The sequence below is a fragment of the Delphinapterus leucas genome, chromosome 1 (genome assembly GCF_059928025.1).
Source record: "Delphinapterus leucas isolate spDelLeu-1000000601 "Yukka" chromosome 1, BTC_Dleu_Yukka2, whole genome shotgun sequence".
Lineage (NCBI taxonomy): Eukaryota > Metazoa > Chordata > Mammalia > Artiodactyla > Monodontidae > Delphinapterus > Delphinapterus leucas.
Genome location: NC_143129.1, coordinates 14,962,508 through 14,980,885, shown reverse-complemented (window position 1 = coordinate 14,980,885; position 18,378 = coordinate 14,962,508). Strand labels below are relative to the sequence as shown.

Genomic DNA, 18,378 nt, shown 5'->3' with positions numbered 1-18,378 from the left:
TTCTATAACACTCTGTAAAAGGCAAAATTAAAGGAACAGATCACTGATCGGTGATCTAAAGGGGTGAGTGGTGGAGAGAAGGACTGACTATAAGAGGGCGGTAGAAAATTTGGGGAAATTATGCAACTGTTCTGTATCCTGATTGTAGGGGTCACACAACACTATAAATTTGTCAAAACCCATAGAAATGCACACGAAAAAGGCAAAAGTTTACTTATGTAAATCACACTTCAATTTTTAAAATAAAACAAAACACTGAATACACCTTACCTTGTCCGGTCCAGCCCTTGGTGATCTGTACCCGCCAACCCCTAGGGCCCATTTCACACCATTCCTCTTAACTCCTTATCTGATTTCACGTCCTCAATCACAGCAAGTTTAGGGCCTTGTTATTAAGTGCTTCTCCTGCCTGTAATAGACCACGTTCCCTTCTGTTGACTTTGCATGGCTCTGTCCTTCTGGTCATTTGGATCTCAGTTTAAATGCCACCTCCTGAGAAAGGCCTTCCCTGACCACCCAATGACTGCTATTATCTATGTTCCTGTTTTAATTTTTCTGTATTGTACTTATCATGCCCCAGTGTTTTTATCATTTATTTACTGGTATATTTACTGTCTCCTCTGCTAGAATATGCTCTATGAACATTCAAGGGTCATATTTTTCTATGTATGGCTTCTAGATTGAATACAGCAACAAAAAAATAAACATGTTGATTATATGGTTGGTTACATACTTAAGAGAGCAAGGATATCTTCTATGTCGTTCACCACAACATCCCCAGAAAATGGAAAGTCTCTGTCACACAGTGGGAACTCAGCTGCTAGACTTTGATAAAGGATGACTGTTTCAGTGCCTGCTGTTTCCCTATGGTCAGTCACACTTATAGGCCCAAACCGAAGAACTAAATTATGACGCAACTTGGTCCGACTAGCCTGTCATTCCAGGTCTCTGTGCTCTGATATTTCTTTTATCCTATGGCATTCGGCCTCTCAATCTGGCAGCAGCCTGCTAGTGACTAAAGCAAGTTGTGGAAATTAACAGCTGCACCACTGATTCCAAGGCCCTGCCAGGGGTGTTCGCGGCAGGTGCCAAGTTTAAATATAGGCTACAAGGGCATGCTCTCTTGCTGGTGTGATGTGGGATCCCAGAAAACTGTGAACATTGGACCCCAAAGGACACTGACCAAGTGCCTCTTCAGTGACATCTATGCTTATTACCACCAAGGCATAACCCAACGGGTTTCTCTTTCTCAGACCATCACTTCTGCTGCTTTAATAACAGTAGAAGGTAAAGAAATGTCTAGGCATTCCATGTAAATTGTATAGAACTATTCTATTCCTCTGCCCCTATTGACTTTAGATACCCCCAATATCTTATTTCAACATCCATAAATTATATATGGCCTTTTTAAACTAATTTTCTAATTTCCTCATCTTGCTAATAGCTCACAAAAGAAAGTTCTTTCATCGGATTGTAAAACTTCCACAAAATAGCCCTTCTCTAACGGAGCTGCTGTTCAGAAAACCCACTGCCCACACTGCTTGGTGAAATGCTTAGGAAATTTAAAGTAAAATTTGAAGATGCTTCTCTGTCTGATATGAACTTGAAAACAGAAAGTCCAACTCAATTCAACAAACTAGATGGTCAGTTCAGGTATGGAGGATTCACACTGTCCTGAAAATTGCCAAGGAAATAGCTTCTTCAAGTTCCCTTAGTAATGCATTAGTTTTCTCTCAGTCTCAGAACTGAAGATTGAAGAATATAGCAAAGGTGTATGAAACTTGCATGGCATTACGTGGTGTTTTGCAGTTTAAAATAAATAAAATAAATAAAACTTCGTTAGTGACTTAGGATAAGTGACTAACTATAAGATGAAGTGGAAAAAACAGGATACAAAATGGTCTATGTATTTTTTATTACAAAATGTTAGTGGTAATCTCTAGGTAGTAGAATGATGCATTGCTTTTCTTTTGTTCTTTATACTGCTTACTGTTTTAGTTAAAAAAAAATTCTGCAGTGAACATGTACTATTTCACAATTTAAAAAACTATTTTTAAATGCCTTAACATATTTCAGTAAGGGCTCACACATCCTGTAAGCATGAACATCCTCATGGTACAAACAAAAAATTGCTTAAGTGGTACAGGTAGCAACTTGCCCCAAAATTTGAATATTCTTTATATTTGCCAACTTTGCAATGAATCCTTCTGCCACCTCCACCCTGACAAGCTAGAGAAAGGAAGTGGGGTTATAAAAAAGGTTGAAGGAAGAAGAGAAGTGGGGGAGAACATATATTTTATTCATGATCCTGACACGCTGTAACTGAGTCAATGGTAAATGCCCATCACAGCCCTTTTGAGATCAGCGTGTGAGTCACGAACTGTCCCAGGGATGAGAATGCTCCCAGTAGTTTGGTTTTGGTGATAAAGATTCCAACCACTTGCTCTAACGTTAAAGGAAAGCAAAAGGAACACACGTCACTGGCTGTTAACTTACCGACAGCAGCTACTATGATTCATTATTTTGGCAAACATATTAGAGATACTGATGTTTTATTTCGAAGTTTTGTACAATTTAGCAATGTGCAGAGGTCACATTTCACAGGGCTTCACCAGGGGTACATCACGTAGGTTTTGCAAATGTATCCAGATCAATAATGTATGACTCTCTTAATTTAAGCACAGAATAAAAAAAAATTCAACTTCCTTAATTTTTGTTGTTGTATTAATCTGGGAGCTACCAGTGGAAAAATAATGAACCTTAGCACGTTTATTAATCTGATTCACCTATCTGTATCTGCTAATTGCAAGGCATTTCTAACTACAAACGTCAATTCTTAAAGGAAATTATGAATTCTTTACCGCTATACTCCACATGGATTAGGAAAAAAATATGTAATAGCTACTGGCTTTGAAGAAAGACAGTCTCTTTTTTTATTCTCCTTTCTTCTTTTTTTCTGAGAAAAATATAGCCCTACAAAGAGTAAACAATGACATCAAAGCTTTGATCACTACGAAGATTGGTAAGTGTATTACCCTGTTCTGACTAGAATTTCCTGTGTATTGAATTTTTATAAAACTGTGCGTGTGTGTTTGCTGAGGACCTATTAGGTCAATTTCACATGAATCTTACTTTTTTTTTTTACTGACCATAAAGAAAATACTAATACTGAAAAACCTATCCGAATTTTTAGGTAAACTGCCAAGTATTACAAATTTTCTTCAGTCAGAAATTTTAATCATGAGGCTCCACACAGGTACTGTGGTAGTAATTCAAGGTACTTGATTAATATAATTATACGTAATTACTTTTTCTTATTATAAAAATAATCTATGCTTATAAAACATTCAAACAAGGCATAATGTAAACTGGAAACATAAAGTCCCACTCTGCCAAATTACACTTACCATTGACAATATTATGCTCATTTTGAACAGTAAATCTTTTTGAGGGGCTTCCCTGGTGGCGCAGTGGTTGAGAATCTGCCTGCCAATGTAAGGGACACAGGTTAGAGCCCTGGTCCGGGAAGATCCCACATGCTGCGGAGCAACTAAGCCCGTGCGCCACAGATACTGAGCCTGCGCTCTAGAGCCCACAAGCCACACGTGCCACAACTACTGAAGCCCACGTGCCACACTACTGAAGCCCACACGCCTAGAGCCCGTGCTCCGCAACAAGAGAAGTCACGACAATGAGAAGCCCGCGCACCGCAACGAAGAGTAGCCCCTGTTCGCCGCAACTAGAGAAAACCTGCGCACAGCAATGAAGACCCAATGCAGCCAAAATTAAATAAATTTTTTAAATTAAAAAAAAAAACCTTTTTGAGAGCACAGAGTCAAATAGTTAAAGCTGGCCTTCTGACTGCTGCCTCTACCAACTCAGCAGGTAACCTTGAACATGTCAAGAACAGGTCATCTGTTTGTCAGAGGAAGCAAGTAATTCATCCTTTATTCATGCAGTCAACAAATATATACGTATAGAGGACCCTGTGAAGAGCATTAGGAATCTCTCCGCAAACTGTCTATCATTGTTGCAATATTATCCTTAGAAATTCATATGAGAGCATATAAGCCATTTTCCCCTAAAAAAACAAAAAACAAAACCCACCACCAACAACCCACTTATTTGATAATTACTGTGTACCCAGCACTAGACGAAACACTTCTGTGTATGGTGTTTTATTTAATATTCACATTAACTCCATGGACTAGAGGCTGTTATTATCCCCACATTATAGTTGAGGACACGGGGTGACGTGACTCGCCCAGACCCAGGTCACGGCACGTGGGTGAGAAGCACAGCACCATTTCTGCCGCAGGCCTGTCCTCCCCACCGCAGCGCCGGGTGGCCCTGGTGGACACACACTTTCAGGAGGAGACAACGAAGCCTGTCCACTCTGAGCATTTCATGGAAGTGAGTGATTCGAGGGGTGCGCGGTGACGTCCAGAGTGAGGGGTGGAGGGGACACGGCAAATGGTCGGCTGGAGAAACAGGATGACTCTGGACCTCTTAGGGAAAGGAGGCTCTGAGAGGAGGGGAGAAAGCAGATAAGAGATGACTCAAAAATATTTAACCTCGGGCTTCCCTGGTGGCGCAGTGGTTGAGAGTCCGCCTGCCGATGCAGGGGACACGGGTTCGTGCCCCGGTCCGGGAGGATCCCACATGCCGCGGAGCGGCTGGGCCCGTGAGCCATGGACGCTGAGCCTGCGCGTCCGGAGCCTGTGCTCCTCAACATGAGAGGCCACAACAGTGAGAGGCCCGCGTACCTCAAAAAAAAAAAAAAATGTAAATCAAGTGAAAATTTCAGTTCCTCAGTCACATTAGCCACATTTCTAGTGCTCTCCAGCCATATGTGACTGGTGGTTACCCTACTGGAGAGCCCAGATATAGAGCATTCCCATCACCTTAGAAATTTCTACTGGACAGCATTGGTCTAGATGTAAACCCACAGAGTAAGAGACCATTATGTTCATACAGGTAATAACCTAATGAAAGGAGAGAAATAATAAAAGAAGGCAGTTTAAGAGTAAAAAGAGCAACTTAATAATCTATATTTGTCGAAGAACAAGAAATGCTAAACAGACAAGGTCACTAAGTAATATTATTAAATTGCTATCAAGAGAAAGCTAATTTGTAGTTGTGAATATACTAATAGTCGCTATACCTATTACACTTACTAGAGTTGAAAACTAAATGAAATCAGTAATATGAACAGGAAAACAATTTTTCAAACGGAAAAGTTATGCCAGTGTGTTAAGGAGGCAAGGTAGATCAAGCTGATTGTTAAACAGTGAGAGCCACAGGCTGAGAATCTGGAGACGAAAACTCTCATAAGTGATGGTATGAAAGCACTAGATTGGTTGACACAATCCCAATGATGTGATAATGAGACAGAGAAATGAAAGAAGAAAATTTGCTATGAGGAAGCTGTGAAAATGAACGAGGTTGCATTTGGTAAGTGGGCATCCAGTACAGCGTGTTGCTGGTGATACACTGTGAATTTTGCAAACATATTTTGAAAAAGAAGCTGCAGGATGTAAAATTTGTCTTATTCATTTTTGCACAATACTATAAGGAAATTTCTGAAATGAAGAAAACACTGCTTCCACCCCCTCTAGAGAAAGACATGTGACCACAAAGGCTCTTATCACTGGGCAGCTCTTTTGTCAGACGTGAGGCTGTGCCCTCTACTTGGATACGTCATCTTGACAGTCATTCCCTGACTGGCTCAGAAACGCATTGACTCACCAGTGCATCACGTTCCTGGAGGCTGTGCTAAGTCCATGTGTACAAAATGAACTTGTTCAAGCATCACTAGCGTCTTACGGTGAGTTACTTCAATTATTACCTAGTTTTGTAAACGTTCGTAGCTCATCAATAAACCTAGTGCCAGAAAAGTCACCAAGTGGCACAAGATCCGTTGCACCTATGAGAGTTCACAGGTTGAAAGCCCGTAAATAGAGGAACTTCCCTATCGTTAACCTATGTTGCCCATGAGAATATGGAGACTCAGAGAGTTTCAGTTGCCTGAGGTCAGGCAATAAGCTAGAGGAGAAGCCAGGGGTGGGCTCTGGGTTTAGGTGCCTGCAAAACCTAGTCCCCTTCTGTGAACTATGCCACCAACTGTGTCACAGGACTGGGTGGGTGAGGGTAGCACTGTTGTCTGGGGGAAAGAGCAGGAGTTTGGACACCTGTTTTAAACTGGGCTACCCCAGAAGCAGGCCTGGAGGAAAGGATGCTGAGTGTTTGTGGTTTATTTGGAAAGTGATCTCAGGAAGCACTGCCTGTGCAGTGGGGAAGTGGGTCAGGGTGGGAAGGAAGTCCACGCAGGGTGTGCTAATGAGGAGATGGATTCTGTGAGTAAGTGGGAATAAATTTCACCAGGACCAGTGGGAAATGGTGGAAACCGCGCTTCAGAGTTTTTCACCCCAAAGAGGAAGCTGAGTTGTTTAGTCTCCAAACTTTCTCCTTTATTGGCTGAGGGTTACTCCCAGGGCCATTAACTCTCCAACCCCTTCTGGACTGCCCCAGGAGTGCCCCCTCCCCACAACGAGACAGCCCCCAGGCAGAGAGCCTCTGACACAGAAGGGCTGGTAGAGATGGGAACACTGAGTGCCATGAGGATCCAGGCAGGGCACAGACAGATGCTCTACCAGCTCCGACAACGATAAGCTTGAATTACAACTCTGCTGCTACATGCTTTATGACTTTGGGCAAATAAGGACCCCATCAAAGATGACACATTGTATTTGGTTGTTCTATATCTGTTATGTCTCCATCTAGAAGAGTTCTCCATCTTCCTTTTTTTCCATAAAATTGACCACTGACTGGAAGTAGACCAGTTGTCTTACAGAAGGTCCCATTTCATGCTTTTGTCTGACCGTTTCTTCAGGTACTATTTTACCATGGTCCTCTACTCCCCGTATTCCCTACAAACCAGGTGTTAGATCTAAAGACATGATTAGATTTAAGCTAAACATTTTGGCAAGAATCCCTCCTGGGAGGTGATCTGTATCTCACAATGCGTCCCATCAGGAGGCTCCCTACATCTGGTTGTTCCATCACTAGTTATGCTATCCTCAGTGGGTAAGATGGTGACAGCTAGATCACTCTGGCGCTCAGATTCTTTATTTGTAATAAGGAATCCGAATAGCCATGTTGCTGGATTCCTATAAGAATTAATGATATAGTCAATGCCCCTAACACAATCCATAAATACAGTAGGGGCTCCATTAAGGAGAAGGATAATACAACTGGAATAACTATAGAGGGAGAAGAGAAGAAGGAACTATAATATATAGCTTCAGAAGGACAGAATTTTAAACTGAGTTTTAAGATCAGACAAGGAAGAATTGCCTCCTGGTGTGAGTTACAAAGGAGAACAAAAATACAAAGTGCGTGGTACAAATAGCAACATGGATTGTGAAAGAGATGAAAGTCAAAGCAGGAAAGCTGTGATGAAGAGAGATTGTGGGAGGATTTCGGTATCATGTTAAGTCCTTTGGCTTTTATTTTGTGGCAATAAAAAGCCATCACAGGTGAGATTTTGTTTTAAGAATCATCTGACTTGTGTTTCAAGAGTATAATGATACACCAGATCTTTTGTTTGCCCTTCAAGACCCTCTCTCACCTTTCTCAACCTAGTTCTCTGCCCCCAGAGGCCACTCTGGCTGGACCACATCAACACACTTTCTTGGTTTCTGGCTTCTGTGTGGTTTGGACCAGTTGGGAGCCTGAGCAGTTATGAGACAGGCTGGGACCTGGGACCCTTTGCCGCAGTGCTACAATGCTGGCACCTGGACAAACATCTTCTCAAGCAATGAAGTACAAAGAAACTATAAGGGACTAAAAATAATGGCATGCATGTGCAGTTGGGGCAAATTCTGGACAAGACACAGAAAGACCCCAAAACACCCCAACTGCCACTTCTGAAGAGCTGGGAGCAAAAGCAGGGTACTGTGCATGCCCTCTGCACTCAACACCACCAAAGGGGTGGGCAAAACACCCAAGCCACCCCTCCAGCCTGACCCCTGGACACACCCCCACCTACCCTCACCCCGCATAAGGAACCAGCTGCCCCCACCTTCGGGGAGCGAGTCAGCAAGGGAATCTGTTACTTGTTTTAGCTCCCCACTGCTGCAGCAGGAGCCCCAGTAAAGCCTTGCCTGAATTTCTGGTCTGACCTCTAGTCAATTTCTGTTGATTGGGGAAGGCAGAGAACCTTGTTCCGTATCAATCTGAGTTGCCATATGGTTCCTGCTGCATATATGAATACAGTACAGGTATCCCCTGTTTTTTGAAAGTTTGCTTTATGCCACTTCGCTTTTTCAAAAGACCTACATTAGTGTCTGCTTTTGCTAACCGAAAGAAATCCAGAGAGGATTTTCACCTTTACAAAAAAAGGCAAAAAGCAAAACTAGCATTCAGTATTTGTTTTGCAGGTAGCAACAGTGGCACCACCAAACTCCTTCCCTGGGAACCACACTGTTTCTCAGCGTCAAGCGGCCACAGCTCTGAACTGTGTCTGTGAGCATCTGTGCTTCAACTCCATTTATTTTGTGCATCCATTAGCAAGATACGTCTTAAGGTAATTGCTTCTTCCTCGCTTTATGCCATTTTGGTTTACGAAAGGTTTCAGAGGAATGCTCTACTTTCAGATAGCAGGGGAAACCTGTAGTACAAAAATGACTCCAAGAGACAGACCCTCAAATAAGATGACTGTGTGGTAGAGGAAAGAAGCACTAATTACCAAACTCTGCTAAGTCCAGTTACAGATGTGGGGACTGGATCAGCTACAGTTTGTGTCATTTGATTTTTTTTTCCTTTTTTCCTATGCTGCCTTGCATGAAAAACCCCAGTGATCACTAATGTTGTAGTTCCAGACACGGGCATGACTGATTGACAATTCAGCCAAATCACCCCTTGACGATTCAGTAACTGATGGGAATTCGTGTGTCCTCTGCGATGGGGACACTAACTTTTTTCACAAACACGAGTGGATGCCAAGAGGCCAAAGGGATGAGGGCACCAGAGGTCTTGTGTACGACTCCAAATCCAGGAGGCTTTTAACTATAAATTTTATGAGTTGTCTCCCTCACCTTCTGGGCCGTGGTTGGGTTCTCACAGTCTGAGCAGAGCTAATGAAGGGATGAGAATGAGGTGAGGGTGTTTCTTCCTCTGCTCCCATCCTGGGTGTTGTCTCTGGCTGGCTGCCTTCCATGACCAAAGGGGACAGGTCCGGTCATCGGGGGGGGTGTTATGGCCTGAATCGTGTTCCCACAAATTCGTGTGTTGAAGCTCTAACCCCCAATGCAACTGTATTTGGAATAAGGAAGAAATTAAGGTTAAAGGAGGGTGGGATTTGCATTCTTGTAGAAGAGATAACGGGAAGGCTTACTCTGTCTCCACTGCATGAGGACACAGCAAGAAGGCGGCCATCTGCAAACCAGGAGAGAGTTTTTACCAGAGACCTGAGTGCCTGGCACCTTGATCTTAGACTTCCCAGCCTCCAAACTGTGAGAAAAAAACTTCTCTTGTTTGAGTCAGTCATTGGTATTCTGTTATGGCAGCCCAAGCTGACTGAGATGGTGGATCTCTCCCCAGAACCCTCTCATTTCAGGCTTTTGTTACAACTCCTTGACTTGCGATCTCAGACCTATAGACGGTTAACAGCCCCACTATTCCTTTTTGTTTCTGTCACGTGCACACACTTTTATTCACAGCCCCTTTAATTTTTATTGGAGCATAGTTGATGTACAATGTTGTGTTAGTATCAGGTGTACAGCAAAGTGAATCAGTTATACATATACATACATCCACTCTTTTTTTAGATTCTTTTCCCATGTAGGCCATTACAGAGTATTGAGTAGAGTTCTCTGTGCTATACAGCAGGTCCTTATTAGTTATCTATTTTATATAGAGTAGTGTGTATATGTCAATCCCAATCTCCCAATTTACCCCCCCACACCCCAGTAACCATAAGTTTGTTTTCTACATCTGTGACTCTATTTCCATTTTGTAGATAAGTTCATTTGCACCCTTTTTTAAGAATCCACATATAAGCGATATCATATGGTATTTGTCTCTCTCTGTCTGACTTACTTCACTCAGTATGACAATCTCTAGGTCCATCCATGTTGCTGCAAATGGCATTATTTCATTCTTTTTAATGGCTGAGTAATATTCCATTGTATATATGTACCACATCTTCTTTATCCATTCCTCTATCGATGGTCATTTAGGTTGCTTCCATGTCTTGGCTATTGTAAATAGTGCTGTGATGAACATTGGGGTACATATATCTTTTCGAATTATGGTTTTCTCCAGATATATGCCCAGGAGTGGGATTGTTGGATCATACAGTAGCTCTACTTTTAGTTTTTTAAGAAACGTCCATACTGTTCTCCATAGTGGCTTCACAGCCCCTGTATTAATCCCCTCTTTATTTATTCTATTTTAAGCATGTTAGCTTTTTCCTATTGGGCCTTGACTGATGTCACAGCTCTAGATTTCACATGAAAGATGAAATGCAGAATGTGAGAAATTAGAGGCTAGGGGACTTTTTCTGGGTCCTTTCTCTTTATTTTTTATAAGATTTTTTTTTTGGATGTAGACCATTTTTTTAATGTCTTTATTGAATTTGTTACAATATTGCTTCTGTTTTATGTTTCAGTTTTTTTGTCCCAAGGCATGTCGGGATCTTAGCTCCCCAATCAGGGGTCAAACCTGCATCCCCAGCATTGGAAGGTGAAGTCTTAACCACTTGGCTCCAGTGAAGTCCCTGGGTCCTTTCTCTTTAACAAATATTCACTAAGCACCTGCCTTGTGCCAGGCAGTAAAGAAGAGAGACAAAGAACCTACCCTCAAGAATATTCCAGTGTGGGAGACAAATAATAAACAAGTAAGCAAATAAATGAGATAATTTCATGCTGTAGCCAGAGCTATGAAGGAAATAATACACAGTGCGCTGAGACAGGAAACAGATGGGTTGAACCTGCTTTAGATAAGTTGGTCAAAAAAGGCCTTGGAGGAGACGACAGACAAGCTATTGAGAAGGGAGAATCAATTACACTGATTAATGAGTAAATGTGGAAAATAAAGGAGAAAAAGAAATCAAAGATAACACCAAGATTTCTAAATGAATAACTAGCAGAAAATAGCACCACCCACATCTATAACAGATATAAGATAGGTCTACGTTCTCTGGCAGAGGTTGGCAAACTATAAATTCATCCTGCCCCTCTTTTTGTAAATTAAATATTGTTGAAACACAGACACACTCATTCATTTATTCGTTGTCTACGGCTGCACTCAGCCTGCAAAGCAGAGTTGTACAGTTTCAACAAAGACTGTGTGGCTTGCAAAGCTGAAAATACTTCCTAACTAGCTCTTCATAGAAAAAGTTTATTGATCCCTCCTCTCTGGCATGTTGCCATAGCATCATGATATAGAGAACTAAGGGGTGGTCCATTTCCTCTAGGAAGGTTTTGGTAGCTAGTGTGATCGTCTGCTCAACTAACCTTTCCCATCCTTGAGTGGGTTGGAGGAAAATTCACGCTCAACCGTAATCAGTACTCGGGGTGTAGGGTAATTCGACTTTCTCACTCCTTGAATAAACATGTTCAAGAACAGTTAGCAATGCCTATGTCAGTGATGAAGAAACAAGCAGAAAAGGAAGCTCCACCCCCTGGCCAGGGGCCGAACCCGGAGTGCATTTCTACATGACCCGGCGACTTCTGGTTCTCTGCTTGCTACGTATTTCTTACATCCCCACCCCTATGTTGTCCTGTTGACTCTAGTTGCTAATAACACCTAATGCACCCAACAACATCTACGTCAGGGAAAATGACTGGGATCAGAGAACCCTCTCCACCTCCCACCTGGCAGCCTCTGAGGAAGGCTGTACCACTGTCTGCAAGTTGACTCCCTTGAAGCCTTACCTCCCAGAGAAGGAGCAAGTGTTAGCCTCACCAGGGTCACAGTTGCATGCAAATCTGCTGATACACTGTGTCATCTACAAAGTAACTGGTTGCAAAGCTGCATTAACATTAGCCCCAAGGCCAGCTGATATTTGAATAGAAAGTACTTTATTTCAAAATAAGATTGTGTCCACAAGATTATGCCTGTCCCTATTTTAAGAGTTGACTCGAATAAATAGCACAGTCTGCTCTGTGATCATTTGCTTTACCCACTCCCCCTCCAAGTTACTACTTGTTTGTATCTGTTTTTTCTGTGTTACTATTTTTGGCCATGCTTTTAGCCACAGGGCTGAGTCTGAGAACGGGCAGATAGGGACTTAAGAAAGATAGATGATGGTTTAAATTTATTCTCTCTGGATGAAGAGCAAAACAACCTGTGTTCAAAGGGCACTCAAAGCTTGTTAGCTGACTGCCAATTTTGAGCAACAGTCCCCCTGCCCAAAACATGACAAATTTATAGGATCCTAGTCATCATGTTCACTCTTAGTATAAACTCTCATTTGGATGATCACGAATTCATAAATTTTAGAGCAAAATAGCTGTGAGATTGGTAATCATGTGAGAGCACACTGGATGTGCTTATTAAACGATCTGGGTATAAACTTGAGCTGTAACCCCTACTCTCTGTATCCCCCGATCCCGTCTAGCATTCGATTTCCTATTTGGAAAAAGAAAGGATTGCATTGATTCCACAAAGGACTAGGAACATGAATAAAAGGAAACCTCATTCAAAATGGAGTCAGGAAACCCTAAAGAGGGAGGCGCTCAGGCAGGTACTACTCCAGCAGAAAAAAGGAAGATTTTCTCCTCACCCAGTGACGACCCAGCCAATGAGAATTCGCTGCAACTCAGCCAATGAGAAGCCACCACAACCCCGAACTCTCCTCTCTTCTAAACACCACCCCCAGCTTCCTCCTTTCCTCTATAAATGAGGTGTGAGAAAAATTAACAAAAACAAAAGGGTGATTGTGCTGATAAAAACAAAAAATTCTGCTCACCTTTGTTCTCTGGACTTGTCCATGGTTTGCCATAGTTTGCATGTCCCAAATTGCAATTCCTCTGCTACCCAAATAGCCGTCATGTTGCTGGCTAAACCGCTTACCTTTCTGTTTTAAAGGTTGACAGTACCTTCCAGCACTAAAAGTCTGTGGCTCTCCATCTGTTCTAGTTTAACCCCTTACTTTATAGATGCAAAAACTGACACACAAAGGTGAACTCTAAGACAGCTAGTTAATGGTGTAGGTGACTTTGGAATCAAAGTCTCTTATGTTTTGTTTTAAAGGAACTGTACGTGTGTGTGTGTGTGTGTGTGTGTGTGTGTGTGTGTAGGTGTTCTGCAGAGCTCAGAATCATAAGAAGGCAATATCCCTGGCTCTGGGCCTAACTCTGTGTGAATTTCTGCATCTTTCTATTCTTAGAATTTCTGTTCTTAGAACAAAAGGGACCATAGAGATTGTGCAGTGGCCCCCTACTCAATTAATAGGCAAGAACTTACTTACAAGACACCACAACTGGAACACCAGAGCTGGGACACATCTTAGGCCCTCGAAAACCAGAGGACTTGAACAATGGTGTGGTTTGTTTTGACTTTCAAACCGAGTGGTCTTTCTCATATTTCCTTAGTAATGAATGACATGCCAAAAAAAGCTAGTGATTCAATGTCATTTGTTGGTTTTTTTCTAATTAAAAATCATTTCCCAGGAGCCACTAACTGCTCAGTATAAGGACTTTATTGCAGCATGATTTTAATTTTACTGTGGCAGTAAGGATTATACCAATTTCCCCTTTACCTCAGAAGTCTTGGAATGGAAAATTCTGCTTGTGGAAGTACGTATTTGTTGGATAATTTTTAAATAAACTTGTGCTTCTAAATTGCACTGGTCTCCATCACATGAGGCATTTCATCAAGAAGATAACCACTTAGTAAATTTGTTCTGAAATGCAAAAGTACTTTTACAAATTTTATTCAATGACAAAGGAAATCCTGTGACCAAACAACATGAATCCAGCCTATTTATCTGTGATACTGTTTTGGCACTGTGCATAATTAAAATCAAAATGTCACTGCCCCAGAAATAAATTAAATGTTCAACAGAAGATCAATTAAACACATTATGACACATTCATAAAATGGAAGGCTATCCATTTAAAAATGTGTTTTAGAAAAATATATATATTTGTATAACTTATAATATTCATTATTAATTAAAATACAGGTTACAAACTGTACACTATGATCCCCATTTCATAAGTCTGTGTATGTAAAATTCTAAAAGTGAACTACATCAGAAATTTAAGTAAATTTTAAGCCAAATGTTTTGTTGAAAAATTGTTTTAACATGAGACTGTTATTCTTTTTTCTTTATCTGGACAAATTCATTCCTGTCATACTCCTTCCCCATTTCACTTCCACCCACTCTACAAAAGCCACCATTTCCCATCAGAACTGATAAGAATTTAAAACTGTATCATTCCATTTCTTTTTACACTTAAAAGCTTCGTGGTTCAATTACAGTAAGAAAATCTGGGAGACTAAAATCCAGAGCCAGGCCTAGGAGTTAAGTCTCTTCTCTCCAGTTTGTTTTTCCACTTAATGAGGAAGCATATGCTGTTCTGATGCTATAAAAGTGATTCAGTATGAATCTATTCTCCAAATGCCAGTAAATCATAGATATTGCAACTTCAAAGCCAAAGTTACTTCCTTGTGTAACTGGAAAAGAGGAAACCTACACACACCTTTCTCAATTCCTGCCCCCAGGGCTGTTTTGTACTGACCGCAATTACCTTGCTTGGTTTACAGAGAATGGCACCGGGACCTCCTGCCCTACCTAGGAGAGCCATCACCTGATGGAAAGGAAGAAAAACACAGTGTCAAGGCTTTGGCCACTTCTCTGTGCTGCTACCAAGAAAAAGCTTTGTGATGGGCCCTGATTTCTTGTGCAGGTGGGTTTGGGGCCCTATCTGGGTCCAGGGAGGCAGGTAGGGTGAAGAGTGACACTGAACTACTTAACAATAATAAGTCCCTGTCCTGATATTGTGGTAAACACTGTGGGGCACTTGCCTAGTTCTGCCCAGATGGACTTTCCTGGGCGTCTACACCCATTACTCGGCTGCTAGGAATGTTGGCTGCTAACAGTTCATGCTACTCCGCTTCTCCAAGCTCCCTCCTGGCCAGAGCCAACCTAGGAGTTAAGTCTCTTCTCTCCTCCCACCAGAGCCCGCAGCCCCCGTCTGATCCAGGCTACAGAAACATAGCCCCTGATCTCAAGGAAGGACCACTTTTCAGAGCCCAGTCCCACCATCCCCACGGCACACCCCCACTCCCCCCCTCCACCATGGGGCCGGCGCCAGACTTTACCTTCGATCACATCCTTCCCGGTTCCATCCCTCCTCGACCCTCCTTCCCTCGGTCTCTGACAGCTTTCTCCTGAAGGGCTGACCCTCCACAGATCACGGGAACCCCATCCCTGCCTCAAGCTCTGCCTCTAGGGAGCCTGTCCTAAGACAGATAATCTGGCTTGAGGAAAAATGATTTTATTTCCTGAACAAGTTCCTGGCCTCCTGTAGTAGATGATCAGCAGGGACTCAGGGCTCCCATGGTGGGGCTTCCATAGGACTTTCCAGGCTGGCTGGCACTGTATCCGGATCTCACTGTATCTGAGAACCAGTGTTTATCTTTGCATCTGTGCATCTGAACGTCTCCATGCCTGTGGAGGGCTGTGGCTGGCCCCCTAGCTACCTGCTGCTGGTGAAGACAGATCATCCTTCTGTCTTGCTCACTTGGAGGCCCTGGCGTTGAATGCCAAAGGCCGGGCTGCAGGGTTTGGCAGAAACCCCATCAGCGTAGCAGCCTAAAATGAGCAACACCTGGGCTTCCCTGGTGGCGCAGTGGTTAAGAATCCGCCTGCCAATGCAGGGCACATGGGTTCGAGTCCTGGTCCGGGAAGATCCCACGTGCTGCGGAGCGGCTGAGTCCGTGCACCACAACTACTGAGCCTGTGCTCTAGAGCCCGTGAGCCACAACTACTGAGCCCACGCACCACAACTACTGAAGCACCAGCACCTAGAGCCCATGCTCTGCAACAAGAGAAGCCACTGCAATGAGAAGCCCGCGCACCACAACGAAGAGTAGCCCCCGCTCGCCACAGTTAGAGAAAGCCCGTGGGCAGCAACGAAGACCCAAGGCAGCCAAAAATAATAAATAAATTTATATAAGTTAATTAATTAATTAAAATAAAATGAGCAACACCCACCACTGCGTCCCCGATGGTCACCTACAGCATGAATGGCTCCCAGGGCAAGACTACCCCTGGGAAGGGGCTGGGAGTTCTTCAGGAAAAGATGGACAAAGGTTCTGTGTATTGTGGAATATTCCTCAAATACCACAGACAATCCAAACTCTATGCTTTTGCTTATCTACTCCCTCCTTCCTTGGCTTCTCTAAATCCTACACACCCCTCAAGGCCCTACTGTGTCCTAAGTCCTCCTTGCTCTACATCCTCCCAGACCCTCCTGGCCACTGGAATCTCTCCTCTCGCACTTAACACAATTCTTGTTGCCTAGACCGTTCTTTCAGCATCTCACATATATCATCACGGTAGGCACGTGACAGATGCTACCAAGTAAATATTGATTAATGATGTTGACACATATACTCATTGCCGAGCTTGTGAAATGATGTGTCTTCATGTGGATGACAGGACTTTGTGAGTTCTGGTAATTAAGATCTTTTCCTGCCCTAAGGGATTACCAAATGACCGCAGGGATTGGAGTGAAGTCAGCGTTCTGTTGGAAGCAGAGATAATAAATTTGAGTCCAAAGTGGGCTCAGTTCCTACAAGGAGCCCCCTGCTCACTCTGCCCCCTTGGGCAAGAGAGGATGATCTGGGCTGTCTGGAGATTAGGGGAGAAACGCCGTGTTTGTAAGGAGAGGCCACTCTCTTCCATTTAACATCCCTTTTGTGGACTGATTTGTGTCTCAGAAACTAAGGTCTAAGTTCAAGAAGAGAGATGTGTCTTGAAGTTTTTGTGTAACTGAGAGATGGTGACAGTGGTACTTTGTTCCCCAGTTGGATGTCCTCTGAGTCACCAGAATGGCCAACTGGTCCCAGTGCCAACAGAGCTCAGGGGAAAACGAGCAGAGAAGGGCCAAGAACTACCCAGATACACGGCATGGTACCTACCTGAGCCCCGAGGCTCCAGAATCAGGACCACAGAGGATAGGTTGGGGTCAGGGTGGGTCCGCAGGGTCCCACCCTCCTCACACGAACGCTGAGTGCAGCTATCAACTAGAAGTCAGCAGCAGTGGTAGCCAGGTCCCAGGAGAGACCACCGTTACTTAGAAAAGCTCCTTGGGATTGAGTCCCTTAGCAGCAGATCGGGAGGGCCTCTGGAGACAAGTTGCTACAGCAATTATGATGAACGACAGAAAACAAGCAGCATCCTCCCATCCCTGCCATGGGGCTGTCACGTCCCCAAGTCCCCAGAGCCATCCTGCGCCTTCACCACCCTGGAGGAACAAGCAGGGGGCGGGGGGGGGGGGAGAGCAGGGGAGAGGCAGTAGGAGCATGCTCAGTTGAATATGAGATTAGAGTTTGTAAAAGGATAAGATGATTAAAATGTAATAGACTTACTGTATAGCACAGGGAACTCTACTGAATATTCTGTAATAACCTATATGGGAAAAGAATCTGAAAAAGAATGGATATGTGTATATGTACAACTGATTCACTCTGCTGTACACCTGAAACTAACACAACACTGTAAATCAACTGGAGTCCAATAAAAAAATAAATACATAAATAACCCAAACTGACTACATAATTTTCAGGGTCCAATGCAAAATGAAAATGTGAGGCTCCTTGTTTAAAAAGCAAGAAACATCACCCTTAAAAGTACTAAAATTCAAAGCTTTTGCCTTTCATCCATGGCCTCTCAACCTGTCATGGAGTTTTTTTATTCCTATTTAATGTCACTCTTCCTCAAGCACAGGGACCATCACAGGCCAAGTGAGGACCCTCATGAGTTCCAGGAGCCCAAATGGGCTACAGGTTGCACTCGGGCCTAACAGCCCCCAGGCTCCCCTTCCCAGGAGACATGTGTGCTGAGCGGTGTTGCACCCTCAGTGCTGGTATCCGGGTTGGGAGTGGGTCAGAGGCTCACCCAGCCTGTGTTGCCCACCACGGGGCCTGGCACCTGTGCCCCACATGGAGGCCCTGGGCTGTGCGACTCCTCCCGGGCCCCCTGGGGACAGGCAGCAGCCATCACTGGCTAGTGGCAGGAAGGGGAGTATTTCTGTAGGGCTCTGAGGCTGTAGGGGGTGAGGGTGGTGGCAGAAGGTCTTCCACACGGGGCTGAGGCTCCAAAGCCCCCGGGTACCTTGTCCCATCAGACTTACAAGT

The 18,378-nt window shown here is 43.6% G+C and overlaps 1 long non-coding RNA gene across 5 annotated transcripts; it reads left to right on the top strand.

Annotated features, from left to right (window-relative positions):
* Positions 1-5,704: 5,704 nt before the first annotated feature.
* On the top strand, positions 5,705-18,061 carry LOC111177456 (uncharacterized). Of its 5 annotated transcripts, none has more exons than XR_016391966.1 (6): positions 5,705-5,827; positions 8,442-8,587; positions 9,424-9,515; positions 10,673-10,900; positions 14,779-14,921; positions 15,194-18,061. It is a non-coding gene; the product is annotated as an uncharacterized LOC111177456 (long non-coding RNA). The 5 variants fall into 5 exon arrangements; XR_016391958.1 differs by having other exon boundaries at positions 9,417-9,515; XR_016391962.1 differs by having other exon boundaries at positions 9,376-9,515; positions 15,895-18,060.
* The last annotated feature ends 317 nt before the right edge of the window (positions 18,062-18,378 follow it).